The sequence below is a fragment of the Corvus kubaryi genome, unplaced genomic scaffold (assembly GCF_017639235.1).
Source record: "Corvus kubaryi isolate FWS band 111438036 unplaced genomic scaffold, C.kubaryi_AGA036_p1.0 37264, whole genome shotgun sequence".
NCBI lineage: Eukaryota > Metazoa > Chordata > Aves > Passeriformes > Corvidae > Corvus > Corvus kubaryi.
In genome coordinates, this window is record NW_024581079.1 from 2,046,893 (window position 1) to 2,058,149 (window position 11,257).

The window sequence follows — 11,257 nt, forward strand, 5'->3', positions numbered from 1 at the left end:
TTGTGCAGAGCCACAAGGTCCCCCCTGAGCCTCCTTTGCTCCAGGCTGAGCCCCTTTCCCGACTCCCTCAGCTGCTCCTGGGGCTCCAGCCCCTTCGTGGATGCAGGTCCTTGGTGGGAACTGACCACACATCGCACTCAGTGGCTGGAGCAGCCTCGGACGTGCTCGGAAGCACAGGACCTGTCCCCCCAGGCACTGCTGTTCTCCCCAGGTCTGGCCACCCCCAGCAAGCCCCTGCTGGATCTCAGACATGGAGAGGTGCCCCAGCGGGGCCAATTTGCCGGAGGGCAGGGAGAAATGATGCTGGCAAACCACGCTGCCGTTGTATTTCTCAATGTGCAGCTCTTGCAATAGGTAAGGCAAGAAAACAGCTGGTTCATGCCCAGCCGTGAGCCATGGACTGCACTGGGACCTCCCCAGGGGCTGCATGCCCTGCTGACCCATCCCATGCCACATCCTGGTCTGTGCTCCAGGAAGAGCTCCCAGTGAATGTTTTTCCTGAGCAGGGAGCGCTGCCCAAGCCTTGGCAGCTTAAATAGCCACAGTACCCCAACAAAAGCTGACAATCTGAATTTAAAGTCCAGTGATCTCTGACCATAGGGGAGCACTGCTGACATCTCCCAAGCTTTTATCCCACTGGAAGAGAAACTCCAGCCCTTGGACACACGTTCATCTCCAGCTTTCTTACGCCAACACTGCTTTTAAATCATGGACTTCAGATTGTGCAACAGGAATAACAAAATGAACTGCACCTGAGAAAATGGGGGTCTCTGGCCTCTTTTTGAGGATTCTTTACTGCATTTCACTTCCTGGGCAAGGAACAGCTCATCCTGAAGATGAGTGCACAGGAGGGAAGTGATTGATGGTGGTCCTGACAAGGGGAGGAGAGCTGGGTTTCACATTCCTCTCATCATGCTTGGTCAGGGCGATAGGGTTGATGCTAAAGTGCCTGGCAGGAGAGATCCCACATGGGCAGGGTTTGGTTCATTTTGCAGGGCTCCTGGGGCTGTGCTTCATCCTCAGCCCTCAGAAATGAGCTCCTCGTCCAGCGGTCACGCTCCCCTGGCCAAGGAGTCAGCTGGAAGGAGAACTACTTCAGGCAGCAAGGCTGAGTCAGGCCACAGCTCCCCCTGTACCCAGCAGCTCCTCCTCTAAGCCAGCCTTTTCCCTCATCCACAACAAGCCACCTCCATGTGAGACATGCCCACCTTGCACGTTTCCAATGGCCAGACCTAACTTTCACCCGTGCAGGAACTAAGACAAGCCCCTCTTTGGGCTGCTCACCTTATTCACAGAACATCCAAACCCTCTGAAGCTCCTTTCCTTCTGCTGGGGAGGAGACAGGGTCAAACTGCTTCAACATGAGCACGAGTAAAGAGAAGACTCTTTCCCCACACCCCCCTCCTCAGTTCTTTCCACTGAGTGGTGGGCTGATGCTTTCCTGGGCTGAGGACAAGGCTCGCTCTGCTTCAATCTGGCAGGGACTGAAGCACCTCCCTTTTCCTCCACGGTATCTCCAACCTTTCCTGCTCAATTATTTGTTACCAACTGGGCTTTAAAATCACAGAAATCATGGAAAGGTTTGGGTTGGAAGGACCTTAAAACCCATCCCGTTTCACCCTCTGCCACCCTCTGCCATGGGCAGGGACACCTCCCACTAGCCCAGGGTGCTCCAAACCCCATCCAATCTGCCCTTGGACACTTCCAGGGATGGGGCAGCCACAGCTTCTCTGGACCTTAAACTTGGAAATTATTTTCTTTAGCTGTTGTGCCACCTCTAGAAGACCTCAGAGTGCTCTGAAAGCCACCACTGAATGGAAATTAATTTGCTGGGGAAGCAAGCACGAAGCCCCTGGTCTCTCAGGAGGTTTCAGAACTGCAAGTACAAACATTGTGCTGGGAATGTGGATTAGGAACCCCCTCCACATTACCAGAGCCAGTCCCTGGGGGTGCAGAACAGCACAAAATGGAGCCCCCATTTATGCTCCAGGGCTGGTGGTGTGGCACGGGGAGGAACAAGGACCAGAGTGGCACCAGTGGTTCCTGCCAGTGCCAGTGCCCGTGGTTGGGAATTCCAGAGCTGCGTTTAAATCTGCCAGCGCTGTGTATTTGGAGCAGGAATACTGGTGAGGGGAAGTGCACAGCTGGACTTGAAGAACAAGCTTGGCTGGCTCACAGCCCGACTGTCCTGGGCATGGAGAGTGAGGGGCAGGTGATTCACCAGCACCCCCGGGGTGTCCACCCTCCGGGGAGGGGACACTGCTGTCCCCACAGTGGAGAGGCCCATAGGGGATTTGCTTTTGGGACAAGCAATGGCTGAGCCCCAGAGCAGGAGGTGACACTGCCTGTCCTCCATCCGAGGCCACCACCAGCCCTGCAGGGCAGCCAGAGCTACACCCAGGATTAGGATTGAGGTCAAGGTGGGACAGAGGGCAGGGAACTCCTCCGGCAGGTGACGGCAGAGCTGCGTGTCAGGGTTAAACCTTCCCTCCCATGATGCTGACTAATGAATGCGTCAAGCAACTCCATCCCATATCCAAAGCCAGGCAATCAATCCTCTTGCAGGGCAGCAGCAGAAGCAAGGTGCATTCTGGAGGAATAAATGGGAAGGCAGGTTTTGCCAGGCTGTGACTGCAGGAAACTGGGAGGCTGGGATTTTGGCAGGACGAGACTTTAGGAAGAGCAGAGAGGAAAGCAGAAACTCCTCCACTTTTAAGAGCTAATGGGGATGGAGGAAATGCTTTAAATGAGCCCTGGTGGTGCTTCATGTCTCTTAAACAGCCACTTTCTTTTCCTCTGCCTTTTCTGTTTCAGGTAACTCTGGTTTATTCTGAGGCCACTTGAGTTTCACCATCAGTTAAGTCAATGCCATGGTACAGCAAAGGCTCTTCAGTTAAACTGGAGATGGCCTGAGGGGTGGATTATTTTGGTGGGAGAGCCAGCTCTCCATTCTCCATAACACCTTTCCCACCTCTCCTTTCTCCCCAAGAGCTTTTGGAGGTGCCAACCCCAAGGTGTCACGTGTGGGGCTTTTAGCTCAGCACATTCCAGAGGAGAAACTCTTCTGCCTGGTTAAAGAAGGAGGTGGGAGATTGGAACTAAGATTATTTATTCCACACCCTGCCCGTCCATGTTGTGCCACGCACAAGGGCAGTTGGAAGGACGGACGGTGACGCTCATCCCTCGGTGCAGCATGGGTGCTGTGAATGCCAAGGGGTCACGCAGCACCCAAAGGACCCCCCAGCCCTCACACCCTCCTGGCACTCTCCAAGCACAGTGTTTCAAACAGCCAGATGTTTGTAGCCAAGCCAGAGCCCCGGCCCTCACTGCAGGATGTGTTCTGCACAGCAGAACAAAGAGACAGTCTTTGCCTTGGAGGGTTTGCAATCTGAAGCATCAGTATCCTGTAGGAAAAGCAATTAAAGGAGGCAGACAAGGATCTGACAGAGCCATTCAAAGCAGGATTGCATTTCCTTGAAATTGCTTCAAGTGATCACGATGAGACAATCTAAATTACTTCTGCCCACTGCCAATAAACTGCACAGTTGGTAAATATTTCAGGAACAGTGCCCCTAAGCGAGGCTTCTGCTGCCTGGAAAGGTAGAGTCAAATATTTTATGTAAAATTCCCTAACCTCCACAGCTCCATAGAGTTACACCCTGGAGAGACACTTTTCCAGGCTCTCCCCTGCCTCAAAATGGGTTGCAAGGCAAAGCTGGTGCATCCAGCAGCACCAAAACCTGCTGCTGCTTGTAGGAGCATCCTAAATCCCTGCAGGTCTGCAGAGCTGTGGGGGCTGAGACGTGGGACTGGATCAGACCCTGAGCAGCTCAAGGAGGGTCCTATCCAGAAGGACACTCCCCAGCAAGGGGCTCATCCCAGCCTGGGGAAGAAGGTGGTGACATCTCAGCATCACCTGGCCCGGCAGCTGCTCCCAGCTGGGTGTGATCCAGCAGCAGCGGCCATCCCAGGAAAAGACAGAGAGCTCAGGTGCCAGCCTCCTGCTTCCCTTGGGAAGCTGGTGACGTGTGGGATGTGTCACCGTGTGACACCCTCTAATTCACCCTGCATGAGGAGTCTCTGCTCTCTGATAAGCAAGGGACTGACGTGAGCACAGAGTCCCCACACACACCCCCAGGAAGGGCCAGAGGGGGTGGGATGGTCTCTGTGGTTTCGGACACCCAAGTGCCCACATTGGTCATGTCCCACTGGAAACATTTGCTTCCTCCGAGAGCTGATCCTTGTTGGGTATATCATGGAATCTCAGGATGGTTTGGGTTGGGAGGGACCTTAAAGCCCATCTAGTGTCACCCCCTGCCATGGGCAGGGACACCTCCCACTAGCCCAGGCTGCTCCAAGCCCTGTCCAACGTGGCCTTGGACACTGCCAGGGATGGGGCAGCCACAGTTTCTATGACCCTTAAACTTGGAAATTATTTTCTTTAGCTGTTCTGCCTCCTTTAAAAGACCTTGGAGTGCTCTGGCAGCCGTCACTGAATGGAAATTAAGCTAAAAAAAGCAAAATATCCAAAAGCTTTAATGGCTCTTACCCCATTACATGACAAGAGCTGGTCCAAGCACTGTGCAGAGATCGCAGCTCTGATCTGATCCCTCCTGAAGCCGTGCTAAGGACAGTAAAACCACAAACTTTGGATGCTTGTACGCTTCCCTCTGGAAAAAAAGGTTGAATTCAATAAAAAGAGGATAAGCGAGAGTGAATTCAGCACATCTCATTCCTAATACCTCTGGCTCTGACTGCACTCACACTGCTGCAAGTCCTGAAGCTCTGGGCATTGTTAAATATGGAATGAGAGTTATGTGTTTGCAAGGAAAATGTTTCAGTCTCCACTAATAGGCAGCAAAATATTTTTATTATACTATACATTGACTTATTTAACGATGATGGTAACAGGAATGCCAACAAAGTTGTGTAATCATCTCTTTTTTTTTCCATTTTGTTTTTCAACTGCTCAGAAGTTTCATAGAAACTCCTTGTTTGGTTCGAAATCTCGCACATCTCCCCCACGCTGTGGGGTGTCACCACGTGGTTTGGCTGTCACCGAGGAAGGGTCACCCCCCTCCATAACCCAGCCTGGATTTCAGGCAGCAAACTCATCAGTGCACCCCAGACAAAGCCATGAAACCTGCTCTGCTCGGGCCGGACGCGAGGCAGCGGCGGCTCTGAGCGAGGCGCCGAGGTTTGGCAGCCACCAAGCCCTGCTGACACGGGTTCTGTAGAGCCCAGCTGGGAATCAGGCTTGACAGACCCATTTTTGAATGCTCAAAGCAGTTGGATCTCTTCATTCCTCCTCCGAGGTTTTCCGAGGAGACGCCGCTGCTACGAGCTCCTTACGTCCCCACACAAAACACCTTTGGAGGGTCTCTCTTCCCACAGGGTTCCCTCCAGGACTGAGATTTTAGCAGCTCAAACCCCAAAATTAAGGTGAAGGCTTGGCCATACCTTGGTACTGGCAGCTCCGGCTCCATCCCGGGCGTCATCCCGAGAGGAGAATGTGGGCGTTGCCCAGGGCAGGATGGAAAACTGCAATGTCCGTCACACAAAAAGTGCTGGAAACTTTCTGTTTGGAGAAGCTGGAATCAAAACAGCCAGAAGGTTTTGGATCACAAGAGCCTGTCCAAACTCTTGAGTGTGGGCAGGGAAGGGCTGACTTTGAGCTGCTATCGGCATGAGCCATTGCAAGTGAAATTTGTTTTCCTTGGAACAGGCAAATCCAACTGGAACAATGGCTGGAACCGACATTTTGCGAGGAAAGATTTTGTTTCATCTTGAAAAGCTGCAACACCTTGAAATATTTTCCAGTGGAAATGGCGTTTTGCTTCTGCTCATACACACAGGAGTCGTCCCATCACAGTTTCCATCCTTCTCTGGCCCTTCCCACTTCAGCAGGAGGGATCTGTGGAGCCACATGCAAGAGGAATGGAGAGCCACCCAACCATCACATCCAGGGGGATGGAGAGCCATCCAAGCAGTCACCATGGGCACAGCTCATGGAAACACCTCTTTTCATGTGGAAAACGGAGGGCAAGACATCCAGTGGGATCTGTTTTGGACTGGGGAGCCATAAGACCTTGGGGGAAGGCCAACAAATTAGGAGAAAACCAGCACTGAAATGTGACATATCACAAAATAGGTCAACAGGAGACCTGGGGATGGTTTTTAAAGCTTTTGGTTTCTACCTGACAGGAGGAAGAGGCCTCTTTTCATCTCCTCCATGGACTGGGTGGGAGCAAATCCCTGTGGAGCCACGTCCAGGGCACCAGAGGAGCACTGGAAAGAAGCCAAAACCCCTGTCAGTTTTCCATAAAGAAGTGGAAAGAAAACAGGTAACAACTGAGAAATCTGAGTCCTGCTTTGTTGTAGTCTCAGGCTGCTCATACCTGGAGAACTCAAGGAACATCCAACCTCTCTCATCTCCAATCCGGACAAAAACTCTGTTCTTGGAAAGCTTCATCAGCAGAGGAAAGTTGCAATCTCAGGTTGGCTGCAGCGTTATCCTTTCCCAATTTCAAAACATTTCCTTTAGATCATGGCTTTTTAATGTGATTTTTATGTGATTAGCTCACATTCCTAAACAACCATTTCAGAGCAAAATAACGTGCCGCTGTTTCCTTTCAAAAATGGGCTGGGGACTCCGAAACATCTTTTCCCCCTCTCACACATTCGAAATGATTGTGAAAAGCTTTGGGTTTGAAACAAAATGTGCCCTTTTTTCCTTCCTCTTTTTCTTAGATTTTTAACACAAATGGAAAGAAAATCACAGTATCCTAGTCAAATGTGTTGGAAAGAGGATCCTTTCTTTCCTCTTCTGCTTTAGGAGACGGGACAAGGGGGAACAGCTTGGAATGGAGAGAGGGCAGGGTTAGATGGGATACTGGGGAGAAATCCTTTCCTGTGAGGGTGGGGAGGCCCTGGCACAGGGTGCCCAGAGAAGCTGTGGCTGCCCCTGGATCCCTGGCAGTGTCCAAGGCCAGGTTGGATGGAGCAACCTGGGAGAGTGGAAGGGCTGGATGGGCTTTAAGGTCCCTTCCAACCCAAACCATTCTGAGATTCCATGATCCTTAAAGAACATCCTGATGGAGGTGATGCTTCTGCTCCCACCCCACCCCACACCTCGTGTCCCCTTGACGGTGCCGGGGATGGGCTGGTGGAAGGAGTGATTCAGTACCACATCCTTGGACCAAGTCCAGCCCACACAGTCTGTGCCTTGGAGTATCAGCACTACAACCTCATCAGGGGAACCTGACTGTTCCCAGCTGCTCCGAGGACAGCAAGGACCAGAGTCACACAAGAAGGGAGTGAGTTTGGAGCAAGGAGCAGGTGTGGTGAGGATCTTCCAGCTCCCATGACACACATTTTGCCTTCACACTCCACCTGAGCCACTTCAGAGCCACCCCGAGAGAGTGACTGACTGACTTCCCAGCCTCTGCCACGGCTGCTCAGCCTCACCCTAGAAATTGAGGCAGATGTTTATTTTTACAGGGAAATCAGTAAATTGTTCTGACAGCCATGATGGAGCACTCCCACCCAGAAGAACTCCTTTGACCAACCATCTTCCTGATGGGCTCAACTTTACTTACCTTAGAAAGGACTTGTTTTGAATTGGGAACATTGTGTTCCTGTGTCTGACAGCTGACAGTCAGATGAAGGATCTGTCATAAGGTTTTAATTCCAGAGCAAAAGGCATGGCTGAGATCCCACCAGCTGGATCCATACTGGCTGGCTGCACAGAGACCCCATCCAGCTCTCTTTGACATCCCAGCACAGAGCTGTAAGGGGAGATACATTCCAGTGTAAAAAGGATGTGGTCAATGGTGGTCCCCTGAAGCTCTCCCAAAATCAATCATTTCAAGAGTGAGCTGCCAGCTCATGGAGCAAGCTGCCTGTTTTCCCTTGGAAGTGGCATTTTAAAGTTTCTCTGCACCCTGAGCAAAAGGAGAGGGACAGGAGCTGCTGTTCTTTAGAGAGGAAACTCCCCATAGCTACTCACCTGAAGGGAGGACCACACACTGCCACCGTAGGGGTGGGATGGTAGAGGCCACTGGGGGAGTTTGGTCAGCATTTCGAATTGCGCAGTTGTCCTTCAGCTCCCTCCCTTCTCCAGATCTCCTCATGAGCTGGAGTTAAGGAGAATTGGCTTCATCTGGCAGGGGTGAGAACTGTCTAGCCAGAACAATGGGAAGCTGCATGGACACCACCACACTTTTTGGGGCCAGTTGAGCTCTTCACAAACAGCCTGTGGGGTGATTTCAGTGGGGGCTGCCCACTCATCCCATCCCAAGCACTGCCCTTCTTTTGGTGAGGAGCCACCAAAGTCCTCACCCCGTTCAGCCCAGACTCCTGCATCCCTGACACTCCAGGGACACCAGGAGCCCCAGACCCCAGTGCTCTCCTCAGCACCATGAAGGGAAAAGCTCTGACTCACTCCCAAAGACACGTTACCCACACGAGTTCAGTAATTTCAGCAAGGGGTCATTTCCTCAATGCCTGCTCCTGTTGTTTGACCTCTGGCTTGGCTTTTCCTTCTTTTGCAAGGTCACCCAGGTCACACCAGTGAGAAATGTCAGCCCACTTCTGGGAACCGCTCCCTGAAACGCGCCCGCCTCTGTTATCTCTGTGCCGACATGCTGCTGAAGGAGCCTCTTGACTGGAAACACTCAACTGGGAAGAGAAATGGGACATCCCATCCCGCTCCTGCCTCCCCCCTGCTCCTTTGGGGAATGCCTGTAGGAAACACAACCCTGTCCCTCGCGAGACTGGGCTGTCCTGGCCCGAGGTCTTCATCACCAAGGCACCAAACATCAGACAACAGCTTTCCTCATGTGACTTTTTTGTTCCAAATTTAAAACACAATGAGCATGGAAAGACAAAAATAGTGGTTTAAATTTAGGTAGAATAGACTGAGAGGCACCGTCGACGCTTCCCCTCCCAGCGACAGCGGTCTGCGGCCAGGAGGAAGCAAACAAAACAGGAGGAGAAGCCGCCAGGCCAGCTGTAGGATGCAGTTGTTGAGGAGATAGCCAAGGAAAGATGATAGCATGATGTTTGTCCCGTGGAGACTCTCTGGACAATGCCTGACTCATCGTTTGTTGCCTGCTCCTGCGCTAGAGCGAGCGAGGCAGGGGATGGAACATAACTGGAATAGGTGGAGCACAGCAGCAGTTCCTCTCTCGCATGACTCAGGCTGTATCTCCTCCCATCCCCAGAGGCTCTGGCATTTGGGGTCTTCCAGGGATCCAAGCTGCCCTCTCTGTGGGCTCTTGATGCCAACAGAAGGCCATAGGCATCTGGAGACTCATCTCCTTTTCCAGTCCCACCAGGAGGTTTGCTCTTAGATGAGTGATGTCAACTCAAACCCAGTCTGGGCACAAACAGAGCAGCAGCAGAGTGATGGGAAGATGCTAAGAGGAATTAAGACTCAGCCAGTTCCCCTCTGCTTCCACAAAAAGCAGTGCAGATCTTGCCTGGTCCATCCATGCATTAGGAAGCAGGTTCCTAACTTACTCAAATTAAGGAAAATTAGCCCCTGCAGAGGTTGCTGGTGCTGGCACTGGCAGCAGCTGCTGACCCTCCAAAATGTTGGGGAAGACCCAAGGACAGGCACACCAACCTGTCCTGTCAGCCAGGAAAACTCCCAGAAGAGATGCCAAGGATGTGATGCAAACCTGGGGATAAGTGGAAGCTAGAGGAGAAAGATCACAGCCTGGTGTGGGCACAAGCCATCAAACACGTGGGTAGAGGCAGCGGGTCCTTGGCACTTGAATGTAGTTGGTGCCATCCAGATGGACAATTTCTGGGTTTTCACGGAGCAGTGCTGTGCCGTGGTCCAGAGACAGATCCTTGGGAAAATAACAATTGGCGTAAGACACGGGGCATCCTCCTCACAGGTCATGGGCACACAGGGGTTGAAAGGGCAGGATTCTGTGCAGGATTCCCCAGGCAACCAGCCTTTCCCTGCCTCCTCCAGCCTGTGTGCCCAGAGCCAGCCCTGATCCTTGGTGCAGCCAGGACGTTTCACAAGAGAGCGCGGCAGCACCGAACCAGGAGGAACTGTTCTGTGAACAGCCTGTCCAGAGCTGTTGGCATCCCCAGCTGGATGTTGGCCCAGGACTCCTTGTTCTGCAGCACAGCCCTCCATCGCCAGAGATAAGAGGCAGAGCCACTCACAGAGCGCTGAGCGACAGCCAACAGCTCTCCTGGAGGGACCAGCCTCGGGAACATCACCTTCAGCACCCAGATCCTGGGGGAGGGCAACAGGTTGTGCCCCTCGTTGTGAGGAGGGAACCAGTGCCCGAGCGGGGGCTGCGCTTCTCCCACCAGCACCCACGGGAGTGGTTCTCCTCCCAGAGCCCGTGGACACATTCCAGGGCACGCCAGGGCATGGCAGTGCTCTCCCACAGGGAAGGCACAACCTTGCTGGGGAAATAGTACTGGGCTGGGGTGTCACTGGAGCGTGGGGTGTCCCAGCTACCTTTGGGACAGTCCAAAGATGTTCCATATGGAGAGTTTGGGACAGCTGTGGTTCCCTGGGGTTGCGGCAGGCAGATGATCACTCACTGAATCCCAGGATGGTTTGGGTTGGAAGGGACCTTAAAGACCATCTCATTCCAAACCCCTGCCATGGCAGGGACACCTTCCACTAGATCAGGTTGCTCTAAGCCCCATCCACATGAAGGAGTGTGCAGGATGCTGTGCTTTGGCTGCCAGCTTGGTGTTGGAAGCATTCCTGGGAATCACGCAGGAATGGTGAGGACACAAGACCCAGAGTGTGATGTGGGGTTTGATTTAACACACTCAGTGTTTACATGGTGAGGTCCTTTAAGAAGCAATTTCTCATTCTTTGCACAACAAGGTACCCAGGCAAATCCAGCCCCTCTCCTGCTCCCTGTCCAGGAGCACAAGGTATCTCTGATGGGTTCCCAGGCCAACAGGAACTCTGCAGCACCGAGTCCCTTTCTACTCACTGGACAGCACCGCTATGCACAGAAGCAGAATCTTGTGGCACAGAGCAAACCCGACACGTACGGGGCGCAAAGAGGGAAAGAGGACCCGTAGCTCCTTAGGGCACAGCCGTCCCCACCACGCAGTGCCAAGTCTCAAATGTTTCTTAGCCTCTTTTGCAATCCCCATCCCAGGAATTCTCACCTGGGCTGCTGGCACCTCTTCAACTCTGAGAAGTGCCAGGACAGGGGCTGTTTCAAGCCTTCATGGATAATTCCCTTTTTCGTAGGCCAGGTGA